Raw genomic sequence first — 24,051 nt, forward strand, 5'->3', positions numbered from 1 at the left:
GCTAATTTCATTTGATGCTCCTCAGTTCTTTCCTTCCAGAAGACACGAACAGCTCTCAGCTTCTGCCCCACAGTATGTTATGGACCTCAGCTGTCTGACTTGCAGGGCTGAAGTCTAGTCAATGTAATTGTTCCTTACATAACCATAGCTGTTCTACACTTGGATCAACCTTGATTTTTCTCTGTATTTTTTACAATCTTAATATGTGTTATCACAGACCAAGACGAAGGAGACAAATTGCACGTAACCATCAAGGTGTAGGTATCCTAAAGATGCATGTGCACGGCAGAATAATTTTGGTCTCCTTTCCTTTGGTTTCCTTTTTTTCCCCACTAATGCCTCAACATTTGCTTTTCTTTGTCTTTTCCCCCTTACCATTACAGACCATTAAGCTAGCACGTTAACAGCACCCTCCATTACAACCTCAAGATATTGTTTCTGACCAGTAGCCCATTCAGAGCCTCTGTACAAAATTGACACACATCCATGTACTTTCTAAGATATATACTGAGGTATTTCCAAAAGAGAACATGGTCTATTCCCTGAGCTGCTATTCCAGTACATCACCAGGATGGAAAAACACTAGGACAACTGGAATTCAGCTCTATCCTTCCTCTTCTGTTATTACAGTATGATTGAATGTTACTGTGGTTTGCAGTGAGAAGGAAGATATTGCATGTGAAAGAGATAATAAACCATAGGTCAACTTAAGCAGATTAGGAATTCTGCACATGGCAGCTGAACAGCCCATGAACACTAACAAATCTCTTTGTCAACTCATTCTAAAATTTTATACAAATCTGTGTTGTGTTCAACTGTAGCAAGTGTATACTAAGTAATAGGTTTCATTAGAGAAATTTCAATACAAAAGAGGATTAAATCATCACTGTGTGAAAACCAAAAGATAAGGTGGATTTCTCCTCTCTCTTCTCCTGAAGGCTGCCAAAGATCAGTGAAATTAAATACTGCCCAAGGCAATTGTTAAAAGGAGTTTGGCCATTAAAGTCATGTCATCTGGTGACCCAACTGACCTACATTAAACCCAGGCTAAAGGGCAATGTCATCTTTCTTTTCCTATAGATAGCATGACTTTGCATCTTCAGCACAGATGGAAGACAACCCCCTTGGCCTTCTGGTTTCCTTGCTGCAAACCAAAGTTAGTTGGAACCAATCTTTTGTACTTATTTGGCCTTAGGACTATTTTAGTTTTGTGAAACAGAGCTGAAAACCACCAAATTTCCTCCCATAGGGTTATGCAACCAATACCTATCTAACCAGAAGAGGCTGTAGCACTCCATACACTTAATGAAGAAAAATATTAATATTGTTACACAAATATTACAAAAATTGTCTATTTAATTATCACTGGATACATTCAGTTTAGGTAGTCTGAATAAATGAAATGTGATAATAGTTTTTCTATTATAACACTAAGTGTCAGATGAAGAGGTTACTCAATTAATGATTTACCTTAGCTCTAGTTCATGACCAACCAGATTTGAGAGCTGCCATGTTAAAAATGGGACATTCTTTAAGAATTTCGTGTGGAAATTCCACAAAGGCAGTTATAGGAAAAAAAGAGGATGAGAAAAGAATAGGTTTGTACTGCTTTTCATCAATCTCTCTTTTATGCAGTTACCAAGAAGAACCCCCTAACTTATTCAGTCACTGTTTCTTATATAGCAAATGGTGTTCAGTCCAGGCTGCTTGAAGATATAAAGTAGTTAAATCTTGCAGCCTTAAAACGGTTCTTGAACTATTTCTGTGTTCTGTTCTCCCAGAGAAAACCACTTCATCAAAACCCCAAAGAATATTCTTACATTTCATTTCAATTCATCTCTCTTCAGTGTGGGCTGGAAGATACAACACTTATTTACAACTTGCAAGAACTTTCTTGTTTGCCAACAAAAGACACTTTGAAGAGCTTCCAGGGTGCCAGAAATTAAATGTATAGCTTGATCCTGCAATGTCTGTGCCTCTTCATCAGCCATCACTGTCAATGGGAATAAACCATCAGGCTGCCTAATGGCTCAGGAGAACAAAATTTGCATCTTCTGCAGATAATGCAGATTTACAACTCATTTATGCTTCATACTATGCTATTAGTCTAGAAATTAGATGTCTGCTAAAGCATTAAGTTGTTTTTATCCACAAAGAACAAAAGTTATTCCCTTGTTTGAGCCAGGAGCACTCTAAACATTCCAGCAACTAATTCATCTTGTTGGTTTTACCCACACTTTCAGTCTCCAAAATCTTTTAAGACAACTGCCATATGTAAGAATGCAAACAGCTAGGTCAATTCCGAGTTTAACTTCAATTTGCTTTTAACATACAGAAAAAGAAACCCCTCCTGTTTTCTCTGGTGCTCAACCACAAGTTGGTTCTGACTGAGGTAAATACCGTTTACCTCACTGAAAGGTAATGACTTACTGTTTCAAGAGCTAGAGTTAACTAAGAAGTAAATCCTTCTGGCTGCTATTTAAAAATAAGGGAATTCAAACATCTTCCACTTAAAAAACCACCAAAACCAAACCAAAACAAAAACAAACAAACAAACAAAAATGCAATGCTTAAAAAAAAGATTAATTAAATCAAGGTTGCCAAACTCTGATCTCAAATTCACTGTCAAGGTTGGCACTCTTAGTTGTGAAGCACCCAGTAGAATCTCCTACAATCTAATCAATGACCAGCACATTGAAGGGAAAAACGTACCTAATGACTCACGAAAGTTTAAGTTGCATATAATTTTATTAACATCTTTCAGTTTGTCTGAAATAATTATTTTGAAGAGAAAGGAGCCTATCCAACAGAAACCTTTCTTAAGATTATCATGAAAGAGAAGTTTTCAACAGGAATTAAAAATGGAATCTAAAAAGTTGACCAAAAAGGGATAAAAATCATGCTTAAGAAAACCAAAAGAGGTAGCACTATGAAAAAAATGGGTTGCAAAATATGGGTTTATGCAAGACTTGCTCCTGCTTTTTGGATGGGGGACCAAAAGAAGAAAGGAACAAGGTTTATTTTCATTAGTGAAGTGGAAAGATCCTTTGAGGCCCATACAAATGCTTTTAAATTATATTTGGTATTATTTGGAATGCCAAAGCGTGCAAAAAGCACCCTGATACCATCCCTGCTCCCTACAACAGAGGCCCCCTCCAGATTTCTCTGAAACACTCCATACATCAGAGATGGATAGATTTTCATTTCTACTGCAGCAGGGAAGGAAGATACTTATTACAGGATGGAAAAATTCTGCCAGAGGAGTGCCACAGCCTCCTGCCACATCAGCTTTCAATGACTATCCCAAGTTGGGGAAAAAGCAGTATGACTTCTGTATTTTATTTATTTTTAAAAAGCAAGTTCTTGTGGGCCCTTCTGCATTCAAGTCTGTCCTTAAAAACCTTATGCTTCAGAGACTTTTTTTTCCAACTAAGGAATTTACACACCCTCCTAGTAAGCTTACAACTGACACGTTGAATATTGGTAGCTTTAGATCTCAAAAGCCTCACAAAGCATTAACAATAAATTTCTTTTCCCCTCTTGTTCTACAACTTTCAAACAACTTAAAGAAGTGCTGGAAGTATGACAACAAGTTTAAACAGGGTTAAAAAACACCATAAAAAGAAAATAAAAGGTTTAATAAACAATTTAATTATATGATGCACAGCATAATTTTTTTGAGTTGCACACCTTATGTCTTTTATGCATCATATATCTTTTTAAGTGAGATGGATGGAATATGACCTTTCCTTCAGTAATCTCACAGAAGTATACCTACTTTCATACACACATATACATTCATTAATTCAGCTTTTTGTATGTACCCGAAAAAAATAAATCGGGTTATATACAAATGGTTTATTATAAAGCTAAATGTTAACAGCCATTTTGATCACACCTTTGTCCAGGGCAATGTAACAACCACAAGTACAAAACTATTAAGGAAATGACCTAATCAAATTAAAGGCTTCCCTACAAACACTTTAAAATGATAACTTGTGAGAGCTGCGTGCCAAGCACCTTCTGTCCTTGGTTGCAGGGGCTAATTCAGTCTGCATTCGGCTTCACCCCTCTGGCGTCAGCCACCCATCTGTCACCTCCCTTTTTCAGGGGTAATCTGCTCTCTACTTATCTGAACACTAGACTCCTAAGTCTTGTCCACCTCAAGAAAGTTACCTCTTGCTGATATTGGGGGTAGAGATGGTTGAGACCAGACATGTGCCTGGCTGAGCCAAACCAGCGTCAGCAGCATCTGCAAAACTGTAATAAAAGGGTGCTCAACAGGGCACCCCCCCATCAACCACTTGTGCTTCCAAATAAACTATATTTAGCTGCAAATAAACAGCAATGCAGTTGTTCCATATAACCCACCTTTATTTTAGAAGTGGTCTAAGGACATACTCTGATTCTTGCCCAGATAGAGACAGCATGGACACTGGTGGTGATTCACTTCAGCAGCATGGGGATCTCACCCACTGCCCGGGTTTGTCCAATAAAGGGCTCTTGAGTCTATGGCAGAAGACTCATTTCAAGGACACTCAGGGAGAACGGTACCTGTATTTTCCCAGTCTAGCAGGATTCTTCTCAACTAGAAACATTTTATTTCTGTCAGGCAAAGTGGAATCATTATATACCATACCTCAGCTGAGCAGCACAAATTATCATGAAGTAAAGACTTCACTACTTTCAGCAATTTTTTCAAAAAAATAGTTCTAGCGTAGATGCTAAAGATTTTTGCTGCAGCAAGGCACTAATTTTCAAGAAGTCAGCAGGTACTAAATAAATTTCAATATCGTATTCTTGGAGATACACTTACGAGCCTGACCATCTCATCAATAATCCATTTTTCCAGTGAAGATGTGAACAAGCATTTTCCTGCTTGATCTAAATGGACACAGAGAAGCATCAATAAAGTGTGTTCAAGTACAAGAGTTCTACATATAGTTAAACTTAGTTAGAAAAAATGGATTTTTTTTCCCCAGCTGCTTAATTTTTCCAGTATAATTTCACAGATGCAGTAGGCAACACAGTTTACAAGATTTGGGTCACTGTCTCAGATGTACTATAAGCAGAGAGGCAATAACCTGACACAAACACCAACTTCAGTTTCTTCACAGTTCTGTTGTCAAAAAAGGCACTAAATCATATTTGGTACTCCTCACATCTGTATCCAGAGTTCTGTAATTAACTAGCTTTTTAAACAAAGCATTTTCCTGGGTCTAAAATCCCTACACTAAACCAGTGTGACATTTTGTATGTAGCTTCTGAGATGTAGCACTGAAAATTTAAACAAGGGAAGGTAATTGATTCATTACATCTATTTCTACTATATTTCTTTTTCTATTTTTCTGGTTGCCATTTCAAAAGGCATTGTTTAAATTGCCCTAATCTGCAAACAGCAACAATAAGTGTAGCAAATACTTGACAATGAAGATGTAAAGCCTCTAAAAACCTGTTACCTTAGTAACCATGGGAATGCAGGAGAATAAGAATACATGCAGTGTCAGGACATCATTTTGGATTCCACAGGGTTTGGGTTGAAATACAGTCAGCTTTCATTAGCTTTTTGTTTTTCCCAGTAGGTCCTTGGACTTTGAAACAAAACCTGAATGACAGCTATGAGCAATTCCAGCCTCAGTCCTCATCAGCCACACCAAACAAAACAGCTCTTCACTGTGAACCCCCCTCCTTTGCACACAACATGCCTTGAAACAAGCATTTATGCTGCTGACCCCTCTAGATATCACTAATAAATTGCATTCCAAAAAAAAGAGGAAAACGAAGATCCACCTTCATGATAATTCACTTTAAGCAAATATACTGCAAGAAAAATAAAAAGTCAGCACATCCTACCAGGGTATTTCTGTAACCTCCCAGTTTATTACAGGCTTTACAGAGTATGTTAATTCAACACCAATACTAAGAAGAATTTAGCTGCTCATTTAAATAACACGTTATTTCCATTTTACTCATGAAGAGGGAAAAGAAAATTAAGAAGAATTGAGCTCCATGCCCCTACCCCCACCAGGGTCTGTTGGGACACTTGCGGTTGAGACTGAACAGAACAAAGATCTCCCAGCTGATGGCTTTAGCTGGTTTAATTTTTGTTCCATCCCCTTACTCTTTGCTGCTATCTAGTCACTTAGGAAAACAATCTGAAACACACTCCAGGCAAAACCATTGGAAAAATGAGCAAGAAATTCAACCTCATGAGAACAAGGGTGGGGAAGGAATGAACATATCTTTGCTCAGTGAAAGGGAAAAAAAAAAGTAGAAATATTGGTCTGCTTGGTCATCACATGATGACAAAAATCTTTGCATCAAAAAGTCTGGAAAGTGACAGTAGTTCAGAGACAGTGGCCCTGCCTTACATTGGTTCACTTATCTTTCAGCTGATTCCTGTTCCATTCACAGAAACCGCCATTCCAGGATAACATTGACACACATAAGAGTTACATCCTCCACATATTTGCAGTCTTCTGCAGTCTTTTACCCAGATATATATAAGGCAGTACCAGACAGAGGCAACACTTGTTTAACATGCAATAGTTCAGCTTCTCTGTTTTTATACTACATTATATGAAATGCCTGGTTTGTGTTAAATGTTATTAGTAAACACCAAAGTTACACTTTCAAAGCACTGCTCATACAGCAAAACAGCAGCGTATCTCCAGGCAACTGCAACTTAAAAGTTAAATCAAAAAGACGATCTAGATTGAATCAAATCAGTTATTATGTATGGAAGAATACTTTCTAATCCACTCACAGGTTTTTTTAGATAAATATAGGAGCTGCTATTCCCCACTCCCATACCCATTTCCTACTGAGTGGGAAATGGGCTCATCCCTACAAAGGAAAGCACACTCAAGAACATTGAGCCACCAGGTTACAAAAGAGAACATTTTATTCAGAAATATGCAGAAGGTAGGTTCTGAAACATTAGCTTAGGCCTCAGAACATCAAGCAAAGATTAGAGGATGAGCATAGCCCTGTATGCCCAAGGTCTGGAGCTTTTTTAAAGGTGAGTATTTGCCAAAGCCATAACTTCTAACACAGAACAGGGCTGTGGTAGACCAGGAAGTAATTGACCAGGTAACTCCACTGAAGAACATGGGGTTTTTCATTTCCAAAGTTAAGTTTCAATTTTGTAGTTTCAGAAAGCTATTGGCTGGACACAAAAGGTTCTCTAAAAGCCATTTTTTTGTTGCTTCCTCCCTGAAAGCCTGTCAGTGGTGCTGACAGCCACACCTTCCTAGAAGGGAAGCTTGGCATTTGCACGTTTGATGCACGTGGCTATGGAGTTGGGAGTTTTGGCTGGGGAGGAAAGGGTCACATCATTCTTATCCTCACAGCATAAAGTCATTGCTACAGTGCCCAAACTCTGCCCTGCAAACCACAAATAGGCCTTTTTATCACAAGAGAGGAAGACTTCTCAAACTCGTATCAAGGATGGCACTGCTGTCTGTTCTGTAAATGGCTGCTGAGTCAGAACTGCAGCAGGGACACTGTAACAATGACAATCCTGAGGCACATACATGAACTCCATGAAAGCCAGCATGGAGAAGCAGCTCATCATGACCCCACCTCTGTGCTCCCCCTCCCAAAAGAAAACCCCTGCCAAACACCCTGACACTGAATAGTGGTTCTTCACTCTGGCTGACTACATTCAGATGGGAAAACTATGTACATAAATAATTCCATCCTTGCATAAGCAACATGAGAAGGTAAATGCAAGCAGATGCCAGTCTTCTACCAACCTCACTTTCTAGAATTACTGCCCTCCTGTCTGTCGGGTAAGCCATGGGTGTTGTGCCTTCTGACTGGCAGTCTAGAGATGCTTTTATCTGGGAACAAAGGGCACATCAGATCTGTTCTAAGGGGAGAAGTGCAGCACAATCCAGGCAAAGAAAGCACGAGGACAAGTACAGGACTGTATTCTAACTGCTATGCCATCTGCACAGGCCATGGACTCAGCTGCTCTCCCCACATGCCGGAAGAACTGGACTTTTTGTCAGTTCCCTACAATTTGAGTCATGCAGCTTAGTAATGCTCTTTTAAGGGTTCCGAGAAAATCTGGATCAGAATAACCACTCATCATCTTCTCTAGGTCAGACACAAAAAATGTGTTCCATATATCTAGAACAGGGCTTCATTTTTCATTTATTTCAAGCCTGAAATAAAATTTCCAGGTTTTTTTTTCCCTTCGCAAAACTAAGTCTGCAGGAAAAAACAAAATGTAATCAGTTCTTAAAACAGTTCAGAACAGTTCCTTCACTGCCAAGTTTAAACTCTCAGGTCAATATTGACCTAGTTGGCACTAGTTCTACAAATTATTTTTTTGATCTCAGTATAATCTCAAGACAGACTGAAAACAGCTAAAAGGCATGTTGGTGGTAGCTATCACTTTCTAACCAAAAAACCAGCAAAAAGTAGCACATACTCAGCCTAAAAGAGAATGCATGTTTAAAAACACTTCACAATACATTAGGCACTAGTGGTTTATGAAAAGAAAAAAAAAAACAAAACAAAAACAACAACAAAAAAACCTACTCAGTACTGATCCGTACTGATCACTTCCACCCCATTGTGTTACACTGCACCAAGCTTGGCATGCCACTCAGCAGGTAAACTGGATCAAGGAATCCATCCATCTGAAAAGCAACCTGGAAAACTATGTTGTTTTTCAAGTGGATCAGTTATTCTGCCAGATCCCAGCATGCTCCAAAGAAATAGCAGCAAAAGAGGGGGAAAGGTTGTGTGAGGAAATGGGCAACCAAAAGGAGCAAGGGCTGATGAACCACAAGCCACAGGCTCATTCACATGGTTTGGAACCTCCCTTACTGAGCGAAATCACAGATGCAACTTGCTTTTAAGAGGATGGAAATCTCACAAGTATCCCTGGCCCAGCACTCACTAAATCACTGTTCAGTAGGCATATTGCCATTGGCTTCAAAAAGAGCTGAATCCACATGCATCCAGGAGCATGCTGAAAGCTGCAGACAACAGATCTCCTACGTGTGGAAAGCAATCTAGAAAGCATGTGGGAAAAATAGAAGAGAAAGGGAAATTAACTTTTCTAACACCTCCAAGTCTGTGAAGTGACCTTTGGGAATTACCTCCAAATTTCATCTGCTGAGTGACAAGTAGGCTAAACTCAAATAAGCAAAGACTTGTAAGATGCCAAGACATTTGTATTGAAAGTCTTTCCTTCTCACCCTCCCCTGGAACACATCACCATGGAAATACTCCAGGAAAGAGTTTCAATGACTGAAGGAAATAACAGTGAGTTATTTTCCTACTGCACTGGGGGACTTGACTAGTTTTTTTGCAGGTATTACCTGTCTCTATGTCACACGTGCCTTGGTTCCCCTTCAGCAAATACCTGGAACTATGAAATGCTTCTCTGAATGCAGAAATTCAGGGCAGGGAAGAAAAGGGTATTGGAATGGAATGGAATTGGATTATTTAAATAATTGCAGCTACAGAGGACACACACATATTGGCATATGCATGGGCCTTGTACCCTGCATGCATAAAACTAAATGAAAAACACAGGCTTCTGCAACATAAATAAAACAGATGACTTAAAAATAACTTGAGTTCAAATCTATCCAGCACGCTACTACTAAGCAAACATCAGGAGGTAATCAAACAGAGAATGATTTTCTGACAATTAAGCAAGAACAATAGCAAATATTCCATTTGCAATTAAGAATCTGGGTTTTGTTTTCACAGAAACAGTGGGGATTTCTTCAATAGTGACTTCAATTAACTTCTGCTCCCTCCTACTGACAAAAGGCTTAATGGGTCCAAAACCATGGCAGCTTTTCCCCAACAATTTCAGACTGAAAAAACAGTTTATTACATCTTCCCTAAAAATGTTTCAATTACATTTATTACAATTGCCTACTGTACTGCAGACATTTCCAAAGAGCTAAAAACCAAAAAACTAAAACAACAGATAAATAAATCCCAGTAAAAGCACAGTCAGTAGCCTCCAAAAAACTTGGAAATACCTTAAATATTAAAAAAAAATTAAATTAATAGGTCTGTTTTGTGGTTGCCACAAGGCAACCTGCTAATTCAGGGCAATGTCACCAACAGTATTCTTATCTGTAAAGGGTAAGAATCAATTGTTTGACAGAAACAAAGGAGAGCTCAACAGGAAATCAACCAGCTTGGGACAGATGGTCACTGAATCAAGTTTCACCCCTCCCCTCTCCAAAAATAGGCTTAAGAGGCATTTTCTGTTACCAAGCAACAGCCCAAAGGAAGGCATAAATCTTTTCCTACGTGTTATTCCCCTCCTCCCCGACACACATACATTTCAATCTACTAGGGCGGTACGTTTGTGGGTTTATTTTCCACATAACAGGTAGGAGGGTTTATTCTGTGCAAGGACAATGCCTTTCTGTATGTCCACTAGCCACGTTTCCTTTTTTTTAAGGCAAGAAGGAGTTTAATTGTATCCATGCTATGAGAACTACCAAGAAGATGGGTTACAAGCAGGGATCCAATGCTAGTTAGTAACCCCTCCTTGTTCCGCCAAGGTGACCTGAGAAATTACTCCCTACAGAGGGGAGGTCCTAATCACTATCTTATATAAAACCAAGATGACCCTTATCATACCCTGACAAAAGGTCACCACCTTTTTTTTTTAAAACTCATCAGAAAATCCTGTACCTGCTTTAACCCATGAAAATCCATAAAATTTAATTCCCAAAAAAAGCACCATAATATCTTTAATATAACACACAGACCAGCGGGCTTTTAAACCATTTGAATTTTAGGAGAATTAATTCTCTAGTACATCAAATACGCTAAGTGAGAATTGGGGTATGGGATGAGTAGGAAAGGATAATCAACATTTACTATTCTGGTGAGCCAGTGGAGGAAAGAAGGGGCTGGAGTGGGGGTGGGATGGAGGGAGAAAGAGACCCGAGGAGGCTGTTTGCAGAGATCAGGGAGCAGGGGGAGGGGAGCAGAGCCCGGGGGTGAAGGACAGCACCTCTGAAATTCAGATTAGCATCCAGGCAACAAACCGGTTTGTTTGACCCCTCTATCATACAAACCAGGAACAGACCGGCAGCCAGCAAAAAGAGATGCGAGTTAAATTTAACCACATAGAGAGTAATTGCAATAAATTAAAGAGAAAAAAAACCAAAAAAGGTTTACAATTACATCCCTCACGAAAATTAATTAAATGGGGAAGAAAAAGTCTCACTTCAGCAACAAACTGGGTAATCATCCTTTAAAAGCAGAGCCTGGATTACCGCTGACACATACTTAGACTACTAAAGCATATGGCCAATAAAAAAAGAAAAAAAAAAAGAGGGGGTGTGGGGGGAGGGGAAAGGTTGTGACAGCATGTGGTCTGCAAGAGCTTTATTTACTCCCTCCTCAACTACTGCTTCCTTTAGCCAGCTGAAGGCCTTCTGCAAGACACAGCCTATCTTCCCTGAGCGTTTCACGTTCTCCTGTGACAGCAGTGCAGGCACTGCTTACCACCACTGTGGTGGACAAACAGAGCCCAGGCCATGGGCTGCTTCACTCACCAAAGGCCTTGGACTTTCGAATCCATTTCACCACAGAGTCATCTCAGTGGAGACACTGCCCTGGCTCTCTGTACGTGGCAAACAGTTTTCACAGGCAAACCAGAGATGGTGATGTCTAATTCAATTAATTAAAATTAAGTTAATTGAAACGAAACAGAAGGTTTGAACACAAAAGCCAAATAGCTGCCTGTATGTGTGCCAAGAACACCATTTGTTCTTTGAGGTCTAAAGCTTTCTGACAGAAGCAGGATGCTTAGCAGCCCAAGGACCTGACCAGGAGACTTGAATTAAGGACCCTCCAGGCTCAGCCATAAAAGACCTTAACAGCAAATCATTAAATCACTATCACATAGTGCTTTAAAAACTCCCAGGCCAATGGTTTAGAGAGAGGGAAACTGAGGCATGTAGAAGCCATGTGCCATCTCTCAGTGGCAGACCAGATCTTTCACAGACCCAAGTCCACATTGTAATATCACCCTGCGTATGCATGTGAAAGCAAGCAAGTTGTCATTTATGTAAATTCATGGTCAACACTTTTACAGCTGTTTTTCCTGGCCTCTCCACAGCTGAGCAGGAGACCTGGAGATTAAATCCAATTCTTTACCAAAAATAGTCTCTCAAATCAGGCAGGCAATGACAGTCATTCCAGAGTTATTCAGGAATGGATACATTTATCCTTCTAACACATTCAGAATCTGGCTAAATAAGTCATGAAACTACAATTCTTTTCTAATGCAAGTTAGCGATTTCTCTATAAATATTAATTATGGACTGTAAGAGTTTTGCTTCTTTTTTACATGCAATGTACATGTACAAAAGAAACAATGTGTAAATGGTATGAAATAGACCATGGTAGCAAAAGTTCCATACTCTTTACCTGCTAATACACAGACCATCATCTGGGAGAAAAATATACATTATAGCTTTGCATAAGCATTTATTATAGTTTTAAAAGAGGTGTTTTCTCTTGCATTTAAATATATGTCCTTTATACCACTCTGTCGTGGTAAGAGCGAGAGAACCACCTAAGAGGGGAAAGAAAGGTTGGGGTTTTTTGCCTCTAAGTAAACCATAATACTTTTTCTTCAGTGACCAAAGAAATTTCCATTTTCCCTGGCCAAGGTATATCCAGACACATTGCATGTTTTTGGTTGAAATGTAAAAGGACACAAGTTTACCTAAAATCTCTGTCTATGATTCTATGAAATGAGGTCTGAGGAGACTGCATTCCAGTATCTTTTCCTTAGAAAAATCACAACAGATTTTGTCTGGATTGTCCATCTCTCAAACTTCTAATTTAGAACTCTAGGTCTTCTAATGCAGTCTATTATAATAATAAGTTTAACTTGACTCTTTACCTTGAACTAAGCCATTCAACAGCAAAATAAAGCCTGTGAATGACCCAAACAAGTCCCCATCCTTTTTTGCCATAGAACATAATAACAATAGACAGTGTTCAAAACATAAGAACATTCCTCGATTTTATTAAAATCATAATAGCACCTTCATTAAAGGATGGGCAGAAGAATAGAACAGTAAAGAACAGTGATCATCAGTTAAAAGCTCTGTTAAATAAAACTTTATCCACAGAAACAAAGAAGCAATTACAAAAGGGATAAGCTGTAGGGATATGTAAGCCAGTAAAAACTGCGAGTAGATAACTGCAGCCTCATTTCCAAAACAAAGAACATCAGAACCTGAATATTACCCTTCATGTAGCTATGGCACAGTTGCATTTAACTATTTACTCCACAGTTTGACATGAAAGTGTTAAAAGGGGACATTTCTCTTAAAACAATTTTCTGCTCATATATTTAGTTTGGGGCTATTTTTTCTGGTACACATAATGACAGAATGGACACAAGATTCACCAGTACATTCTCTTATCTCTGTACGCTGGCTGAAAGGAACACAGTTTATGTAATTTATTCCAGATCAGAAAGGCAGTGTGACAACACAGAGAATAGACATTTTCAACAAGCATTTTTTAATGAGAAATTTATCAGTCTCTCTCAGCATGAGCTGCACTTTGGAACAGGGAGGATAGAATTGTTTTAATAAATTCATCCTGAGGCCAGCCTCCTTCCAGGTATATGGCCTCAAAATACACTAGTTTCTGTCTTTGGGGCAAAGGATTAACTATGAATCATAACACAGTTTTGTTTTCTGGCACTTGTTAATTTGCCAGTCAACTTCTTCCCAAGATGGAATTTCTCAAAGAAAATTCAATCTGCAGTTGCAGATTTCTAGTTCTTTCCCCACCCCCTGCCATGTTTCTTTACAGAACCTCAATCTCCCACGGTTTATTCAGATAATCATTTAGAGCAAGAAAAGGTATTTTATCATCCAGCCTCCGTTCCTCTTTTCATAATTGCAATTAAAAAAGCACAACCTCCTTCTTGCCACACTTGGCTGGTTTTCCTCTACATATGGAGTGTGTTCAGCTAGAATATGGCAACCAGAGAGAAACTGGAACCCACATACTGTATCATCACATAAGTATCAATATGTCCAGAAAAAAAAAACCATATGGACACACATACAACTCAACAGAAAGATGCTGGAGGGCATGTCATTGAAAACTGCAGTTCCCAAATCTCACTAATTAACAAAGTAAAAGAAGTAGAAGTGATTGACTGAAATAACAAATATCTCCTTTTTATGCATGCTTTATTTTAGCCTTGAAAAAGGTTTAAAATTAATAGTACTGGGCTTATTCCAAGTTTCCTCAGAGTAAAACGTTCAATTATGAATGTGAATCTAGACAGACTGATTTTAGACAATGCAACAATGTCAATCCATCAGGTATCATTACTACCCTTTGATGCTCAGTCTTCCATCGCAGACAGGCCAAATAACCTCTTACGGAGTCACTCAGGCTTTGCAGCCTTGCTATTAACACATGCCCAGTGATGCCTCAATCACCACACCACTTCTGTTGCCATCCACCAACGGGACAAGAGCAGCAGAGAGCTGCCAGTAGCAGAACTCACAGAGTGTCTCTGTTGATACGTGTGACTGGACACGCAACCAGCACATATTTCTGAGGGTATCCAGAAAGCACATAGCAGAAAAATGGCCAGAAAGAGGCCAGCAGAAAACAGGTTACCAAAACAGTTCAGGTTGCCAGTAGCCTGTTCCTTGAGTATCTTTGCAAACGCCTTGGGCCAGATGAATTGTTTCAGGAAGCCGTATCTTACCCATAGGTAATCCTGCCAAGTTTTATGGGTTTTGTACCACCCCACTTTACAACCAACAACAGAACCATTCAGGTTGCAAGGGGTCTCTGAAGGTCAAACAGTCCAAACTCACACTTTTGGCAAGGCCACATTTGAAATCCCATTAAAATAACACATATTATGATGTATTTTGGTTCATGACTGATTTGCATTGATAGTTGTGACTTGTCCTGTCAAATGTAACTCTGAGGTTCTCAGTGATTCTCAGCTAGAGTACAATGAATCAAGACCTGAAGGACCATTTCTTAAAAATAAAAAGTCCAAGGAACAAAACAGCTTTTGTTAAAGGAAATTAAATATTTTATTGATGCAAATACTTCATCTGTTTCCCAACATGCAGTTTTTGTAATTTGGACAAACTGCTAGTGACCTATAAAGTAAAGATCCAGTCATGTCAAGGTTATACACTGAGGTTCATGCTGTTCTTATTTATATAGTGAATCTGAATAGAGAACACAAGCTTAAAGTATCAGTATCATCTGACATAAGAAGTATCAAAACTATGCAGCATCTGTTGCATTCCTCTCTCTTTTTCAGCCCTAAACCCCTGAACTGCATGATATTGAATTCGAAGTTGAGCCCATTTTCACAGGAAGATTCAATTAAAAAGCATCTGGAAGAACACTGTCCTTTACTGAAACTAAGTCCCTGATCCAATTCTCATTTATTACACTGCTGGGACAGCATGCTTTAAACATGGTAATCAAAAGCAAACTTTTTTTTTTGCTTTTGGACATCAAAGCAACAATGTTAAGATAAATTTTCAACTGTTCTGAGTCTACAGGTTATACAGATCTGCCTTTTCCAGCAGGAGGGACTCTGGCAACACACATGCAACTTCACAAGTTCAGCTCAGCAGTTAATCTGGCTGGCTTTAGCACATAATCAGAAATGGATTTACTGCAGTGACAGCAAATGGAGCTGAAAACCTACACTGCACTGTGTAGGGGAGTGCTTAACTCCTATTGCAAGCATGGCCTCCCTTTCTACACCAAATCCACATGACAACTGGACTCACCCCAAAGCCAAGCTTGACAGAAAGCCAGTCAGCTGTGCTGCAGATGAAAATTGAGCCTCTATCTGCACAGACACCAGACTTCCCTCAATAAAACAGCCAAGGTGGACAGTCAACAAGCAAGACTGTTCATTATAATGGCTGAGAGCAGCCAGAAGAATCCTTTTTTTTTCCCCTCCCTTCCTTCTCAGGCTTTTCTGCCACAACGTCACATCTGCTGTTTAAATTTTTTTTTTTTTTTTTTTTTTTTTTTTTTTTTTTTTTTTTTTTTTTTGGTGGTGGCCTTTGTTTAAAAGCTTCCAAGGCATACTGTTTTAAATAACATTACTAGTGACATATCTACTACCCACTAAGAACTTCTGGTCTATAAAGGCAAACTGTGAACACAAAAAAAACAGTATAAATCATCTCAGCCAGTCAATCATTAAAAAAAAAATCTTCTCTAAAGACCCACTAATGTATTGGACCAGTATGATATTAGACTTCAGCATTCCTAATTCATGTCCTTTTCACTTTCTTTCACTTTATATATATATATATATATATGTATATGTACATGCACAAACATACACACTATCCTTTATAGCTTTGAGTACTTTGGAGGAGGCAGCTGCCTCCATGTATTTTCCATGCAGCACCCAAAACACTTTCAGACATGTAGCAAGAAAGAAGAGTATTACTAAGTTAAAGCAGCAAAACAAAACAAAATTATCTGTATGGTTAGATGCCCTGTTATTTCATAGCTCTTGATGCAAAAGTTGGTGACAGCTAATGTTTTAATCTTTGTGCCCTTGAAATCCAGCTCACCTTCCACATCTGTTATAACCATTATTGTTATTTCACCTTCTTCCTCCAAGTCCACAGTCTGGCAGGCAAGTCATCTTCATGATGCTCAAAAGGCTTTGGAAATTGAGTGCTGACTCTCCTACCGGAAAAAAAAAATATGGCAGGCACTAACTGTCAAACTTTACTGAAACTGCTGCAAAAGAGACTGTGAGGATGTGCATATTTTTCACTCTGAACTTGTGTTTTAAATATCCCATTGGGAGTTCTGTGTGCCTCTGTTGGAGGCATTAAAGTGTTCTTGGATGGTTTTGCCTTTTCCACCCTTCTCCTCTATGTTTTCTTCAAAGCTGCTCGTCTGTGGGGTGGTACTGATCATGTGGCTAATCCACCTAATTTCTTATTGTTCTCACAACCAGAAATTTCTCTCTAAGAGGTAAATATTCAAAAGAGTAACAACAGTATTTTAAAATCTTATCTGTACATACTAATTTTTGAAAGCATTTTTTACAATAATGGGAAACCATCTATTTTCTTAAATGTCACATACAACATGACTGGCAGGAAGCTGTTTCCCTCTTCTTGATTCAGTGCATTGTAGTTGTAAAAATCAAGACCTATTTCTCAGTCTTCCCAAAGGAATCACCTAATTGCACTAAGAATTTGATTCTGTATAAGTGGTTTAAAGAAATTACAAGATTAGGCTTTCTTTATGAAACAGCTGTTCTCAAAATGGACTTAAAGTGTAAAAGAACAGGAGAATAAAGCCACCCAATGTTGCAAAGCAACACAGAGTTTGGGAGACTTCCTGGGAAGCCACAGGGAGACGATCAGTGAGGCAGGAACAAAAGCAGTAAAAGTAGGTGGCTTGTTCTCCTGAACAGCAAAACTGAGATGCAAATTTATACTGTGAAACACATTATCACCAAGGAGATAGTAAGTAGAGAATTAATGGCAGTGAAGTACTGTACCAGCAGTAAAAGGACACAGGGCTCAGGACAGGGAACAGAGCACTTGGCTCTCTGCAAATCCCAAATCAAGCCATCAAGACAAAATTTTGTGACATATGCTCTTTATTCTCAGCATGGGTAGGCAAGAGTAATATTTATAAAATTTTGCTGTGAACGCCCCTATTTCACCAGGGACTCCAGTGTAAAGAGGTAGTTGCACAGATTCCTTACAGCATCAGAAGCAGCTGAGCTCAGCTATCCATGTTTGCTGTTCCTTACCACTACACCATCTCTTTGAAGTGGGTGTGATGGAGAAAGCTTGGATCTCACTAAGCCCAGAATGCTGTGCCACACTTTACTTTTTTAATAAGTGATCATTTCTTCTTTGCTAGAAAGACTGTGGAGGATCAGGCTCACAGCAATTTCCAAACACTCTTCTAATTACTCAATTACTCCTGAGTGATAACACAAGGGACCATACAACTCAGAGTATACACAAGTCTCCCTAAGCATTGGCATAACAATTGCATATGACCACCTCTGTCTTTTAAAAGACAGCTGGAAATAATGCGGTGGGGGTGGGGTGGCATGGAATTCTACCAAATTAAAAGCAATAATTTAACTATCACACTCACAGAAAAATTGTAATTAGGTTTCCTTATGCCTACACACCTGGGAGTCTGTAAGAAAGCAAGTTTTGAAGTTGTAGAAAGCATTATAAAAGAAAGGGGATGGGGAGGGACGAATCCTAATATCTCTCAAATACGCAGAATGTTTCATATGCACATTTATACTTCTCTATGAAACCAAATTGAAATTTAGTATGCCTCTAGAAAAAAACAGTGGCATAAATGGAGCCTTTTAAAAAAGGCTACTGATTTCTCTGAAACCTTGGTGCTGTACACTCCATTAAACAGAGAAATCAGTGCTGCAGATGGAGGTGCAGCAGAATTTGATGCTAAAGGACAGGAGTACCAGGAAAATGTTCAGCAGCTTAAAATAGTCAGCCATCTAAAGAAGCTTCACACTGCAGGTGCTAGGGAAATATTATCACTTTTGGTGAGACACAGATGAATCTTCATTTTAAAATGGAAAACTATTAATAGAGCGTGTTTGAGACCACAGTTACATTCACTAACTAACTTCTTCACTTGCCTCAAAGTGCTCTGATGAGATCACACCAAGGGTCTTGAAAAGAGCTAATTACAGACAATGGTGGAGCTAGGAGACAGAGAACAAGAAGATCTCTGCACAGCATTTCACAAAACTAGTCACTCCGGGCTTGTTCATGGAACCAGTACAACAGATGTCTGGTAATCTCTTAAGTAACAGTATCTTAGGCCTCCCACACTGTTTTCTGTTCACAGCTCCAGCAGGTTGAAAAACTACCCCATTTTCAGGTCAAGTATATGGAGGTTTTTTTACTAAACATCTGAGGTGCCATGGAACTTAAAATGCTAACTCAATGAGAATAACTTTAAATACACATCAATGAAAGTAATAATTTACACAATTCTCCATTGTCTCTCATGTCCCAAAAGAATTTCAAAGAAGTTGTGACATTATTGTGTAACAGAATACAAAAGACAACAGAAACCAGCTCACCAGGCTTCAGCAGTCATCCAAACCAAATCTAATTACATTTTAGAATCACAGAATCATAGAATGATTTAGGTGAAAAAAAACCTACTGATCATTGAGTCCAAGCATCAACCCAGCACTGCCAAGTTCACCACTAAACCATGTCTGTAAGTGTCACAACTACACTTCTTTTAAATACCTCCAAGGCAGCTTCCCTGGGCAGGCTGTTACAATGCAGAAATTTTTCCCCATATCCAACCTAAACCTCTCCTGGTGGAAGTTGAGGCCATTACCTCTTGTCCTATCACGTGTTACCTGCAGAGGAGATCAACACCTATCTAGCAAGGAGGTCTCCCCGAGCCTCTTCAGGCTAAGCAATCCTGCCTCCCTCAGCCACTCCTCATAGCATTTGTGTTTCAGAACCATCATCAGCTCTGCTGCCCATCTCTGGACACAGTCCAGCACCTCAGCACCCTTCCTGAATTAAGGGGCCCAAAGCAGAACATAGGATTGAAGGTGCAGCCTCATCCAGTGCTGAATACTGTGGGACAATCTCTGCTCTGGTCCTGCTGGCCACAGTATATGATACACGCCAGGATACCACTGGCCTTCTCTGCCATCAGGGCACACACTGGCTCATGTTTAGCTGGCTGTCATCCAATACCCCTGAGTCCTTTTCCACTGGGTACATTTCCAGCCGCTCTTCCCAAGGCTGTAGTGTTGCACGGGGTTATCATGACCCAAGAGCAGGACTTGGCACTTTACCTCATTGAACCTCATACAATTGGCATTGGCCCATTGATCCAGCCTGTAATTTCTGTAAGAACTCCATATTTCTGTTTGATACTTCCAAGCCAACAACAACAGTGTACAAAATTTGCCTGTCTCTGTTGTGAATAAACACTGCTCCAAATTTCTGTCATGTACAAGTTCTTCCAACAGACATCCTGTGTTTTTTACTTCTGGATTATAAAAACATTAATGATTCTATTTAATTATTAAGAGCCTAATGCTACTGGACAATTCACCAATACAAGCACCTTCAAAGAACAATTCCTCGGGTTTGTGTCATCTTCACTACCTACCTGCAAATTCAAATCCATTAACAGGGGCTATAGTAGCTTGCTCAGAGTAGCAGATAAGCTTTTGCAATGACTCGCTGAAACCTTATTCACTAGTTCTCTCCTCATTATGTGAGGATATCTTCAGAGTTCTTAGAAACAAGATGTGTTTGGGTTATACAAGAAATAAAATTGGTCCATGAATGTATCTCCACACAGAACAGAGCGTGAAACAAAATGATCAGGTCTGGAATGCTTAAAAAATAAAACCTGAAATTAAATTAGGCACAAGCATTTTGAACACATGTTTTAGTGTTGTTTATGACTGCTGCTGTAATCTGTTTCAGGATATTAGAGATATCTTAATTGCTTACTATATCTAATGAACTCCAGTTCACAGGACTAATTCTCTAAAAGACATGATTGTTAGAATGTCAAGGCTTATTACTCCTTCATTTCTTGGTTTTCCCAACAGTTATCCTCCTCACAATTATGTTTTAGAAACAAAAGAAAATTCTCATCTTTTGTATTACGTGCAAGAAATTATTATGTGAGAACAGGCAAAGAACATACCTCTCAAAGAGGCTGTTCTTCTAAGATATAAAGCCAAATATCTGAAATTTTTTAATGTTACTGATTTCACAATCCTTTTTTTTTTTTGGCAAGAGACAAGATGTGATGCCTTAATATCATGTCCAAGCTCCATGTTTTGTTAATTACGTCCTACCTAGCTAAATGCCCCCTGTAGTTTCAATTAGACATGGTATTCTTCCTCACTTCCCGTCTTGATTACTGTGCACTGTTGCTAAGCACTAGTTAACAGTTGCCACATTTACCCAAAGTTGGCTGCCTTGCAGTGGTCATTCAAAGAATTAAATACAAAACATATGCTACAGAACCATACAAAGCAAAAAAGCACTTTTAAAAACCACATGTTTAATATAAAAGGTACTACAAAACCGGTTACACCACTGGAAGTAAAATCTTTACAGTCCTATGCCCACTCCAAATTTCCTAGAAGCACTGAAAATTTGAGAGAAATGCATTCAATCTTTTTTTTTAGCTTTCACTAGAAGGTTTCCTAGAGTATATTTTTGACATTACACTGAGTCTAGTTTTACACTGAATAAATAGCCCAGTATTCATAGTGTGACTGGCTTCAAGGTATTGACATTTTTCCCTTTAAAGAACAGTTTAATTCTCTATATCTCTTAGCAACTAATTAAAGTTTTCTAAATTAGACTCCAAATTTTCTTTGCCTTGTATCTGCAAAATACTTTGGACATGACTTGTTGAACAGCCAAATATCAATGCCAGTAGCTATATGTTTCAGAAGACCTTGAACCAAATGTGCTTTTCTTGAATACTAGGCAAACTTTTCACACAGTCGGATCACCCGTCCTTTCATCTGTGATGTCCTCATGTGATCTCAAGAAACTTCATGTAATTTAATTACCCCAGTAAAAGCTCAAAATCAGTTTGCCCGTTACTGCTTATTTCCTTTAGCATTACATCCTGGACTTAAAAACTGCCTTACCAAAAAATCCTCACTATTTCTGATTGCTACATTCTCTACAGCCAAACCCAACCAACAAAAATTCCTGGCATGTACAATTTGTTTCTTATAGCTTTTTTTTTTCCTGTTAAACACCTTAGGAAAAAAAATGTTTTGCACAAACACTACTAAGAGTAAGCAAAAATATACAGTATTTTTTTCTGTATTTACAGATGTTGACTTAAACCTTTAGGGCTCAGAACCAAATCATTTAAACAGGTAGGCACATATTGAGCATTATTCATTGACTTTCTGGAGCTTTTTGTTGGGAATAGTTGAGAATACATGAGAAAAAGTATGCATACGTACAAAATCCACCAATGTTACAAATGACAAATATTTCTCAACAGCTCTGAGAACACTCACGCAAAGAGGTATTTAACAAGCTAATCCTCCAGCTTCATAAGTGCTTTTGTTGTACTCACAAGCAAATTCTACAGGATAAAGTTTAAATTTTGTAAAGGTATTTTTAATCTACTAGCACATATGTAGTAAGTTTTTTAATCAACATTAGACTCATCCTTTTTCTCTTTAGAGGGCATATCCCTTAACAAAACCCAAACTTAGGTGTGCATTACAGTGCTGAAAGCTTTACCTGTCTCAGAAGCCACATGTACAACTATACCTGCACCTGAACTATGCTTCACCTTTGCTTCACCTCTCAAAAAACAGTAACAATTGTAAAAATAAATTAAACAAAGCTTCAGTAATTCCTAGTAGGCAATAAGACACAATATTTTCTTCTCAGCAGCATTTTATTTCCATCTTTTAAAAAGTTCTTTGTAACAAGGTATCAATGAAGTATGAAGACTATGAAGTATTATTTTAATAATACTTAAAGTATCATTCAGTAGAAAAATCTGAAAAGGCAGCAATTCAAAGAAAGGCGAATGGAGTAATATTTTAAAAGGTCCTATCTTCAGCGTATTCAAAGCAAACACGCTGACAAGCAGCAGTCATGGGAAATATTTTTCCACGCGGTAACTGAGTCTCCCCCACTTCAAACACATCTAACCATTGATAATTCCTAAATTTCAGAATACGGATGAATATTTGCAGGCTTGGGGCCTAAACAAACAGCAGCGCTTGGCCCACCCGCTGAGCTGGCCGAAATCCAGTGGTGTACACAAAGTTTTATCTTTCGGAGGTTTCGGGGAGCGCTGGGAGGCAAGGGCCGGACCCGGCGGTACCCAAAGGCCCCTGTGTACATCTGTCAGCTGCCGCGGGGAGCCGGCTTCATCCCCGCCGCTTTTCTCCCGTTCCACGTTCACCTCCCAGCCGCAAAGGAGCCGTGTCGGCCAGCTGCCCCCGAGGTGGAAGCATCACGGCCGCTGACACGGCCCGCGGGGCAGCGCGGCCGCCACCGCGCGCCGGGGCCGCCGCGTCTCCCGGGAACACAGCCGTCCCTCCGCCCCTCATCCCCGCGAAGGGGCGGCGGCGCCCCGTCCTCCCCTCCCTCCTCAAACGCGGCCGGCCTGCACACGCCAGAAGCGCCCCGACGCCCCCGTCCCGCGGGCCACCCGCGGCCGGCGCTCCCCGCCCCGCGCGCAGCCTCCCGCGGGCGCGGAGGGCGAGGCGGCCCAGCGCCCCCTGGCGGCGGCGGCCCGCGTGGCAGCGCGGGGCGGGGGCGCGCACTCGCCGCCCGCTCCCCGGCCGAGCCACCTGCACCCCCGCGCCCGCTCCGTCCCGAGGCTCGGCTGACGCCGCCCGCCCGGCCACAGCGGCTGCTTGTCTCCCGCAGCCCCCCGGCCAGGGTTCTCCCACCCCCGCCTTGCCCCATCCGCTCGGGTTATTCCCCCCGCCCCGATCCAAGACGCCGGTAACAAAGGGCCGGAGCCCACCCAGGGGCGGGCGCCCGCAGCCCGCGGGTGCCACGGGCGCTGCCCGCCGCGCCGCTGGCAGCCCGCAGCCCGCCCCCGCCGGCCCCGGGGCTGCGCTCCGCTGGGTGACAACGCCGGGCGCGACTCCGCCAGCGGAGACGCCGCCGCCGCCCGATCCCGCTACCTTTGTGCCCTCCCAGAAACCGGCGAGAAAGCGAAGCAAAGCCCCGCACCGCTCCCTTACCTTGCTAGGCAGAGAGAGAAAAAGTTGAAGCACTCTCCTTCTACACGTCCCTCACTTTTTTGTTTAAATTTAAATATTTGAAATTTGGGGGGTTTGTTTTTGGTTTTTTTAACTTCCCCCTCCCTCCCCTCACGCCGAGCACTGCGCTCAGGCAGTTCCACCCGGCGCCCTCGGTGCCACCGTTTCTCTCTCTCCCTCCCTCCGGGTCTCGGGCTCTCTCTCTCTCTCGGAGAGAGGAGAGGAGAGGA

At 40.4% G+C, this 24,051-nt stretch overlaps 1 protein-coding gene across 9 annotated transcripts in view; it reads right to left on the reverse strand.

The window, feature by feature from the left end:
- The window catches only part of GREB1L (GREB1 like retinoic acid receptor coactivator), a 132,858-nt gene extending 108,863 nt beyond the window's left edge, over positions 1-23,995 (reverse strand). For all 9 annotated transcript variants that reach the window (XM_063395635.1, XM_063395676.1, XM_063395669.1 and 6 more), the window contains exon 1: positions 23,804-23,995. The gene's annotated coding sequence lies outside the window, so the exon portion shown is untranslated. The remainder of the gene's footprint in view (positions 1-23,803) is intronic.
- Positions 23,996-24,051: the final 56 nt, after the last annotated feature.

Source organism: Prinia subflava, chromosome 1 (assembly GCF_021018805.1).
Source record: "Prinia subflava isolate CZ2003 ecotype Zambia chromosome 1, Cam_Psub_1.2, whole genome shotgun sequence".
Classification (NCBI taxonomy): domain Eukaryota; kingdom Metazoa; phylum Chordata; class Aves; order Passeriformes; family Cisticolidae; genus Prinia; species Prinia subflava.